The sequence below is a fragment of the Tupaia chinensis genome, unplaced genomic scaffold (genome assembly GCF_000334495.1).
Source record: "Tupaia chinensis unplaced genomic scaffold, TupChi_1.0 Scaffold146961_1, whole genome shotgun sequence".
Lineage (NCBI taxonomy): Eukaryota > Metazoa > Chordata > Mammalia > Scandentia > Tupaiidae > Tupaia > Tupaia belangeri.
The window spans coordinates 378,904-389,027 of NW_006206814.1; the positions used below are offsets into that span (position 1 = coordinate 378,904).

At 42.6% G+C, this 10,124-nt stretch overlaps 1 protein-coding gene and 1 pseudogene across 1 annotated transcript in view; both read left to right on the plus strand.

Annotated features, from left to right (window-relative positions):
• The window catches only part of TMEM108 (transmembrane protein 108), a 465,878-nt gene that overhangs the window by 371,401 nt on the left and 84,353 nt on the right, over positions 1-10,124 (plus strand). The window lies entirely within an intron of this gene.
• Positions 6,236-6,460, plus strand: LOC106733988 (complex III assembly factor LYRM7 pseudogene; annotated as a pseudogene).

Genomic DNA, 10,124 nt, shown 5'->3' on the forward strand with positions numbered 1-10,124 from the left:
AAAAAAAAAAAAACAACAAAACCGTGGCTTTTGACAGAAAGTGGATGAATATGGAGTGAAGCAAGCCAGGCTATGAAGGAGAGGCACTGTATGTCTCCACTTAATATATACCAAGTGTCTGCACTCTATGACTGAAAATGATTGACTCAAAGATGTAAAAACACAGTAAACAGATATAAATACAGATATAGCGTGTGTGAAAGAGTAGGGTTTGAGGAAGAACAACTAGAAGAAAAATGGGGAGGAAAAGCAGTAATGGGGCAAAGAAAGGTGCCAATTTCTGTTAAAGATATATTACAGTTTATTCAACTGGACTAGGGAGAAATGTTCACATGTTAAAATACTCACTTTGTAAGCTAAATAATGTGATTGACTATAAAAGAAAATGAAACTAAAAATAAAGAAAAAATAAAAATAAAATGAAGCTTAAAAGAATATATTATTTCAAGTATAATTGGATACTTCACTTTCTTTGTCCATATTAAGTTCTTGAAATCCAGTGTATATTTTTGATACTTACAATGCATCTCAGTTCAAACTAGACACATTTCAAGGGTTCAATGTGGCCACACATAACCAGTGACTTCTGTGTTGGACGATACAACCCTAATATCTTTACTGGCTATGTTTTTTTATTCCTTCTTAGTTCTTTATTTGAAACTCTTGAGGTCAGATGCAGAGTTTTGAATTTTCATATTTTGGGACCAGCAGTTGGTGTAATGGCTGTGTCGCTGGACTCCCATGTAGTCAACCATGATTCAAGTCCCAGACTCAGTGGCTTAAAGTCACACTAGGTGCATGTGCATATGTTCACAAGATCCTGAGAGGAGAAAGGAGGAGAAGGGATTGTGGCTTGGCCATCCCCCCTGGGGGTGACTTCTCACTTTCTTTCTCTCTTTCTGGCGAGCACACACACCATATAGCAAAAAACTCTCAAAAATAAATAAATAGATAAGTAAATAAAGAAAGAAAAATAAAGAGAGAAAGTCATTTTAGAGGCTTATGCTAATATTTCTAGAAGAAATATGATATCTGGGGTTGACTTTAAAATAATGCATTGGAGGGACCAGCAGATGGCATAACGGTTATGTCACTGGACTCCCCACATAGTCAACCATGGTTCAAGTCCAGACCTGGCAGCTTAAAACTCATGCCAGGTGCGTGTGCCTGCGTGCCCAAAATCCCAAGAGGAGAATGGAGGAGAAGGGATTGCAGCATGGCCATCTCTCCTAGGGGTGATTTCTTGCTTTCTATCTCTCCAGTGAGTGATGCACCCTTTAGCAAAAATCTCTCAAGAAAGAAAGAAAGAAAGAAAGAAAGAAAGAAAGAAAGAAAGGAAAGAAAGAAAGAAAGAAAGAAAGAAAGAAAGAAAGAAAGAAAGAAAGAAAGAAAGAAAGAAAGAAAAAGAAAGCAAGCAAGCAAGCATTGGAGGAAGTATAAGTAAAGAAGACTGGACACATGTCGATAATGCAGTTGGGTGATGGGTTCATGAAAGGTATTGCACTTTTGTTCCCAGCAAAATAAGACAAAAGTAAACCAAACAAAAAAGATGCATGATGATGAATGTGGAATTAGTCGCAATGACCACCTTCCACTTTCTTAGGTGCTGAGTCTTGTTAGACTGGGGCAAGGACCGTGTCTAATGGTTAAAGCACATACAGCCTGTGACTGTTGCTGCCTTGCTTTATAAAACTGGCCTAGACATTGGGCTTTCTGCCTATAGCAGACCCTCCTGTCCATGGTCTTCAGCCATCCAAGGATCATCTTATCCAAGGAACTCAAGAGACAATGCCATATAATGGAAAGAACACAGTCTTTAGAATCCAAACAACCTTCACTGGAGGTGTGACCCTATCTGTTAGCAGCTGTGTGATTTTGAGTGTTGATGGCTGAGTCTTGATGGGTTTTGCGGTTATCAAATGGAATAGCCCAAGAATCAGGGCTTCCAAATGTACTGCTAAGATCCAGAAATAAATTAAGAGAAGACATGGTCTCTACAGAGGGAATCACTGACATCTATCTAGATCATGTCTATATTTTCCAGTGGACTGTATCCCCAAAGAGGAGGGGCCTTACCCTGTGCTTCTAAGTGTTCTCAGAATAGAAGAGGTAGGAAGAACATGGCCTTGGGGCCAGAGGGGTTCAAATTCTGTCTTCAGCACTTCCTAACCATGGAGCCTTTGGTAGATGTTTTACCACCTTATCTGCAAAATAACAATAATAATAATGCTCACTAAGAGGATTCAGTACATTCAAGTGCCCAGCACATGATGAGCCTGGAAGTATTACTCTCCTGCTTCTCTCAGGTGCTCTGTTGCTGCCCGGTGAGTGAATGAGTTGAACTAGGTGTTTTTCTGGAACGTGAGTGCATAGAATCAAGGTCAACTGTACAGGTTTTTCCTGCACAAGACCATCTAGGTAGACTCTCCAAGCTGTGGACCCAAGTGTAGGACTACTTGCCCAGAAGAAGGATGTTTTTGTCTTCTTTGTGCAAAGATGCTGAACGGGTTGGCAGTGTCCCTGTTCAGAGTGATAATGCCAGTCACCCAGAGAATGGAATTGTTTTCATAATGTATGACTCAGGCTTATGCCAAGACTCCAGAAAAAAAAAATAACTCCAATTGATATTATCAGAACACAGGCCTTCTTTGAAAAAAATCACACACATTTTTTGGCCATGTTAATGTTTCTTTTTAGTTGATTCAGGCCCGTGGCCTGGCTATTGTGGTGCCAGGGTTGTTATGAAGACAGAAGCATGAAAATGCCAATTATCCAAATGGGCTTGACTACACGTCAGCTCTGTGTTGATGCCAGGTGAGCCTCAGACAGTGATAGGAGCCCTCCTGGCAAATGTCACTGGCAAAAGGCCTGAGGGCTACTTCTTCTGTTGATGCTTTTGAAAAGGAGCTGACCCCAAGGTCATTGTGGACAGCGTGAACATCTTCTCTGCTCTTGTCAGGGTCTTGCTGCTTCAGCCCAGAAGTTTTAGGCCACAGAGGCTCAGGGGCAGGGATCCCACTCTTCTGAAGGGAAAGAACAGAGTCAAGGCCCACTCTGTAGATGTTTGCAGTGCCAAAGGACTATCTGTCAGTACAAACAAAAGCAAGACAACTGAGCAAGTTTTGAAAAAGAAGAGCAGCGAAATTCAGTGAAGGAAGAAGAGCAGATGGAGGGAGACCGGCATTACAAGTGGATGAAATGAAACATGAATCTCAGTCTATTTTTTTCCATAAGCTTAACTGATCATTTAGATATTGTTTATTGATACAGCCTTCTTTCTGTGCTTTTCCAATACCACTTTTCCATGGGCTAGTTGTTCATTGGGGGCTTTGTCTTAGTTCCATGTCTCTGTCTCTGATCCCATGCCAGCACCTAGTATCAGAGTCCAGAAGAGCTAGCCCAGGGGGATTCAGGGTTACATTCAGGACTGCCGGAGGCTCTCTGCTTTCCTGAGCAGGCAGCTCTTCTCCTTAGCATTTTGAATTTGGGATCCTGAGATCCACGAGGTCAGAAGGAATTGTTAGGACAGCAGCGTGGACCTGGCTGGGGGGTTCATCATCTGTGCCTGAGTGTGAGACCATGCCATGACCTTCTGACCAAAAAGAAATGCGATGCTGGTTGAAAAAGGCCTATCACCTGGATTTTAAAGCCTGGTAGAGATAAATGAAAGTGTCTGTAATTTGATTCGTTTTTCTGTTTCTACAATCGACACAACTGAGTGATCCAACACACTGTCGGGTGTCCCCAACCTGGTTCTTCTCTCTGTTTCACTCTGTGAGAGATGTTCTGATTGTCTTTACTCAAACAGGGTGAGAACAATGTTATCAGACGTTTCCAGGCACAGAGCAGAAGTAGCCGTTTCCTGACCTCATCGGAGCCCCTCTCTCATGCTGTCAGACTCTCAGACAGCTGCAGACAGACTGTTCTCCCTCAGGGAGCAGTAGACAGTGAACCCACATGCGTTTCACTTTCAGTGTCCGTGTTTGTAGGAGACCTGATGTAATAAGTATAGGACTAAATGCTGAACAATGCCTTCTGAACCTATGCTGCAGGTTCCCCCAACAATTGGGAGCTGTTGGGAAGAACAAGAAGAAGCATGTCTAGAGGTAATTATTCACCCCGCCTCTTCCGTCTTGGTGTGCTGAAGCTACACGGTTGTAACCATGATCATGTTGTGGTTGTAGCTGCGTATTCATCTTTCTCTCTCTAACCCTTACAGGTTGCCTATGTCAAGACTGCTTAGCCACTTTCAGGATCTAGTATGGGTTCTAGAATAGAGGTGGTAAAAGTGTTTGAGAAACATTAAGTGAGTCTAGGGGTGTGTGTGATAACACCCAGTACTTTTGTGAAAACCCCATTTGTGTGTTCCATTCAGCCACATGGTGTGTGAGGTGAGTGAAAGGAGGATGGAGGGGCCCCGCTTTAAAACAGCGTAACCCCCCAGATTCCGTAATGCCTAGCAATGTTCTCCGAGTATATGTTCCTAGAATCAGAGGAGGGATCTGGGAAATGACACTGGGTCTCTTTACTGAGAAAGCTAGTTCTCCAAGCAGATGACACAGTGCATCGTGAGTTCCTTGATGCCAGGAACCCGCGGCAGGCTGGCTGGTGACTGGCAGAGCTTTGCAGGTTCTTGCCTCAGCAAACAGGGTTTCGAGCCTGAAAGAAAATCTTCCATGCAAAGGAAGAGGAAATTCCTGGAAGTGGCAGAAAATAAACCTCCATTGACTCCTTTGCCCCAAAGGTTCAACTTTGAGCAACTTTGCTAATCACATGGGAACATTTTGGGGGAAAGATTTTACTCACCCTTTTCTCTGATTTTTATTTATTTGTTTTTTTTTATAACAAATTCAGTAATTCTGATCACAGTTTACAGGCAAACAAAGGCAGGAGGAAAAACCATTGGGAAAGTGCAGCCCCAGGGCCTCAGTTCAGCCTCCACTCAGAACTGCATTGCACTGTGACCACGTACGTGCTGATTAAGCATACTTCTAGGCTCTGGTCAGGATTCCCAGGGAACAGGGCTACAGGACAGTGCATGGTTACATTCTCTCTACTAGGAGAGAGTAGGTCTGAAATTCTCCTCATCTAGGACCTTGGTGCTAGGAAGAGCCAATACTGGATCTTCAGGAAAGGAGCTTTCCCCTGTCTTTTCATCCTTTATATCTGGCAGTTTTGCTTCTGAGGAAAAAAAACTTTCACAACAATGTGAAGGAGGAAAAGGAGCATTGAAACTGTCACAAATACTTCCAGCTATTTACCCACCCTGAAATGTGCTGCACCAGTGTCCTTATGAAGACAACGTTTTTTCTTTCTATGTATGTATGTATTTACTTTATGCCAGAGGGCATGTCCACTCACAGGAGAGAGAGGAGGAGAAACACTGAGAGGGAAAGTGAGAAATCACCTCCCGGGGGGAATGGTCATGCCTCAATCCCTTTTCCATGGGATTTTGGGCACACACACGTATGTGTCCAGTGTGATTTTCAAGCCTCCAGGTCCAAGACTCAAACCATGGTTGGCCATGTGGAAGTCCAGCCCCTTAACCACCATGCCACTGGCTTCTATTATTTTTAGTATTTTTTTTTTGCAGTCAATCCCTGTGTATCACTACAGTATACCAAATGATTTTCCCCATCACGAATACACTATGTATTCATTCAGTAAAAGACATTATCATACACAGATAACTTTCTATTTTTGTGTCCCTTACATGTTTTGCTTCTTTCTTTGCCCTTGATTCCCTCCCTTTCACTCTCCCCCATTTCCCACCCTCACCACAATGAGATACCTCCTCACCTAACCCCAGTCAGAATGGCTAAGATTAAAATGATAAAGAATAATAAGTGCTAATGAGGCTGTGGAAATAAGGGAAGCCTCCTACACTGTTGTTGGGAATTTAAGTTAGTATAGTTACTGTGGAGAACAATATGGAATTTCCTCAAAGACCTTCAAATAGAACTACCATATGATCCAGCAGTTCCACTCCTGGGTATCTACCCAAAGGACAGGAAAACGTTCAGTCAGAAAAGCACTTGCACAACTATATTTATTATGGCATTATTCACAATTGCTAAGACATGAAACCAACCCAAATGTCCATGAACAGATGAATGGATTGAAAAAGTGTGGCACATATACACTACAAAATACAACCTAACCACCTGCTTCTCAAAACTGAGTAAGTTGCTCTCAACTGCGTCAGAAGTGGCCAGCCGCTACAGTGAGGCAAGCCATGGGTCAGGCGGCCAAGGTTTTACAGTAATTTAAAACATTGCACAGGACCAGACAACGAGTTTTTAAAAACTATGCCAGAGCATTGGAAGCAGACAGAGTAAAGATAAATGAAGAATTCAAAAGTAATGAAAGTGAGACTAAGAAAATAGAACAGAATACATACCTAGAGAAGACCTTCTCATAGAAAATGTACCCTTATTGTGATACACCAACTCAGAAGTAGTGACTTTTCTAGGATTTTTACTATTTAACTTTATTTATTTATTTATTTATTTTACTTTTTAACTTTAAAATGCATAACTCTAGCAAGTGTCCTGGAAATGCAGACCTTTTTCTCTAAACTGGCATGTTGAAAATGAGTGAATTAATGAATAGATTCATAATGAATTTTACTTTAAAAGGACATTGTTGAAAACTGCAAAAAATAGGTATTTCTCCCTTTTTTTTTTTTTTTTTTTGAGAAGTTTTGCTTACAGGGCGCATGCTCTCGTCAGAAAGACACAGTGAGGCAGAAAGGGAGAAATCATCCCCCAGGGGGATGGCCACGCTGCAATCCCTTCTCCTCCATTCTCCTCTCAGGATCCTGGGCACACGAGCACATGTGCCAGGCGTGAGTTTAAACTACCGGGTCCGGGACTCGAACTGCAGGTGACTACATGGGAGTCCAGCAACATAGCCATTATACCAACTGCTGGTCCTAAAAGTAGGTATTTCTAATAGACATTAGATATTTCTTTCTTTTCTTTTTTTTTTTTTTTTGAGAGGTTTTCCACTATAGGGCGTGTGCGCTCACCAGACAGACAGAGAGAGACATAGAAACAGAAAGCAAGAAATCACCCCCGGGGGGATGGTCACGCTGCAATCCCTTCTCCTCCATTCTCCTCTCTGGATCTTGGGCACGAACGCACATGCGCCCGGCGTGAGTTTTAAGCCACCGAGTCTAGGATGCGAACTGTAGTCGACCATGTGGGAGTCCAGCAACATAGCCATTACGCCAACTGCTGGTCCCTAGATATTTCATTTTCATTCAAAATCAAATTCTATAAAATGAAATAAATGATTAAAAAGATTTTTTTTTTTAAAAAAGAGGGACCAGCAGATGGCGTAATGGTTTTGTCACTAGACTCCCACATGGTTCAAGTCCCAGACCCAGAGGCTTGAACCATGCTGTGTGTGGGTGCATGCATACCCAAAATCCCAAGAGGAGATTGCAACATGATTATCCCCCTGAGGGTGATTTCTCACTTCTGTCTCTCTGGTGAGTATACCCACCCTATAGCAAAAGTCTCTCTTAAGAAAAAGAGCTGAGTAAGTTGTCTTTAGATAAGAAAACTCTGCCACAAGCATCCCCTGTGGCGGGCAGCCTGCGGTGCAGACCATGGGCTGCAGAGTCCTCTCTGCTTGTTGCTGTGGAGAGCTGCTGCTGGGAGGGGGTTGGTAGAGGGGCCAGAGGTGGAGATGAAGCTCTTCTAAATTTAAATGCTCTGTTGGAAAAGGTTAAGAGGGGAAACAGTATTCAAGTACGTGTGTGTGTGTGTGTGTGTGAGAGAGAGAGAGAGAGAGAGAGAGAGAGAAAGATCGAGAGTATGAAAATAAGTTTTATTTGATGGGTGGATTATAGATATTTTTCTTAGAAAAAAAATGACTTATGAGCAAATCTTGGGTAGTGGGGCCAGCAGGCAGCATAGTGGTTAAGTCACTGGATCCCACGTGACCAACTCCACAGTTAAAGTCCCAGACCTGGTGGCTGAAAAAATCACACCAGATGCACATGCATCATGCCCAAGTTTCTAAAGGAGAATGAAGGAGAAGGGACTGCAGCTGTCCATCCCCCTGGGGGCGATTTCTCATTTTCCCTCCCCCTCTGTCTCACTTGCTCTCTGGCAATCGCACTTATCCTATGGCGGAAAAAAAAAAAAAATTAAGTGTAGTAAAACACTTGATTTTACAAGAAAGTGATCAAATAAAGTATAGCGTGTATTTTCCTTTTTCTTTTCTTTATTTGTGTGTGTGTGTGTGTGTGTGTGTGATGGCATATTCACTTTCTTTTTTCGCTTTTGCTAAAGTAAAAGGTGTGCCTTCTAGCTATGGCCAGAACATTCTTTCTATCCTAACCAAGTTGCACTTTTTTTTTTTAACATACTCAATTCTATTGAAATTAATGAGCAAATAACTTAAAACAAAGTGCATCAGACTGGGGGAAGAACAAGATCACCTAAAAAGAGTGACTTTTGGGATTTACCACACAATAAAACAATAGAGTTAGGAAGTAGACTATATTAACATATCAGGGAAGGGGACAAACAGGGTCTCTAAAAATAGTTACAATTATATTATGTCTGGAGTTTACCCTGAAACAATGCAGGAAAGGAGGGGAGTGGATGAAGATTTTAGATGAAACAAGAGTAGCCAGGAGTTGATGACTGTTGATACACGAAAGATTCATAATACTGTTTTGCTTACCTTTACATAGGTTTACATTTGTTTGTAATAAAAAGTTAAAGGATCAGCAGGTGGCACAGAAATTAAGGCAGCTGGACCCCACGTGGCCAACTGTGTGGTTCGAGTCCCAGGCCTGGCAGCTTGAAAAACTCACAAGGCACATGTGCCATGTTTGAAATCACAAGCGGAGAGTGGAGAAGAGGGGATTGCAGTGTGGCCATCCACCGGGAAGTGATCTCTCACCTTCCCTCCGTCTCTCTAGCTCTCTCTGTCCTCTCCAGCAAGCTCACATACTCTGTAACAAAACTAAAAAAGAAAAAGTCTAAAGAAACACCATGACTTTCTCATCTTAAACATGGAAGAAATTATAGTAAACCTAGAAGTCAGGCTGCAGGCTAGTGCTCACTTCACTGAATGGATAATATTGATATGGAGATGGGCAGTTGGTTTATCTGGAGGTGCTCACTGTCAACAAATACCTCATCAGTAATTTTAAAACTGCTGGAATAGGGACCAGCCAGAGGTGTAATGTTAAGGCAGTTGGATCCCACGTGGCCAGCTGCACAGTGGGGAGTCCCAGATCCAGCAGCTTGAGAAACGTGCTGAGAACATGTGCACGCATGCTGAAATCCTAAGGGAGAGAGAAATGGAGAAGGAATTGCAGCATGACCATTCCCCATGGGGGTGCGTTCTCACTTTCCTCCTCTCTCTGTCCCTCTCCAGCAAGCACACATGTCTCCTGGGAAAACAAAAAAGATTGGAACAAGAATCTCCTGATATGGATTTGATCCAGACTTAATAGATCTCTCCCATTGCTGGTTATTTTATGGGCCAATTTATCTTCCTGATAGAACATTCCTTTGATGTAACTTTCTAATAGAGGCAGAGGAACTAGACCAATGACTGTATTTCCTACACCAGCACCAAGACATCAAGCGTAGACTGCAGTGTATGAGTTGAACAGCCAAAAACACTGCCTTTCTTGGTCTGTCAGAACCCTCTGGAGAACCTCAGCCACAGGAAATCTGTCCTAAGCTACTGTTATCACCATCTATGGACCACAAGCTATGAACCCACCAGGCCTCCCAACCAAGGACTCACACTGATTATAGTTTCTTTCTCTTCTGGTTTTCCAAGAATAGCTGCCTGTGTTCCATGATGCACAGACTTCTCTGGAGATACACTTAATTAAACCTTAAAACTCAAAAGATACAGCCTTACTAATACTTGTCAGGAAAACTCCAGTGATGGAAGATGGCAGGTCTCAGGAACCAAGAGGCCAGGCTGGAAGTCCCATTTTGTCACAAATACATACTGGAACTCTGAGTTCCAAGTTCCTGGCTTCAGCTTATGATCTGCCGGGATGAGTCAAGATCCTTAGAAGGAGTCGAAGTGTCGAATTTGCTATTGCAATAGCCACTCTGGGTAGGACAGCATATAGGGAA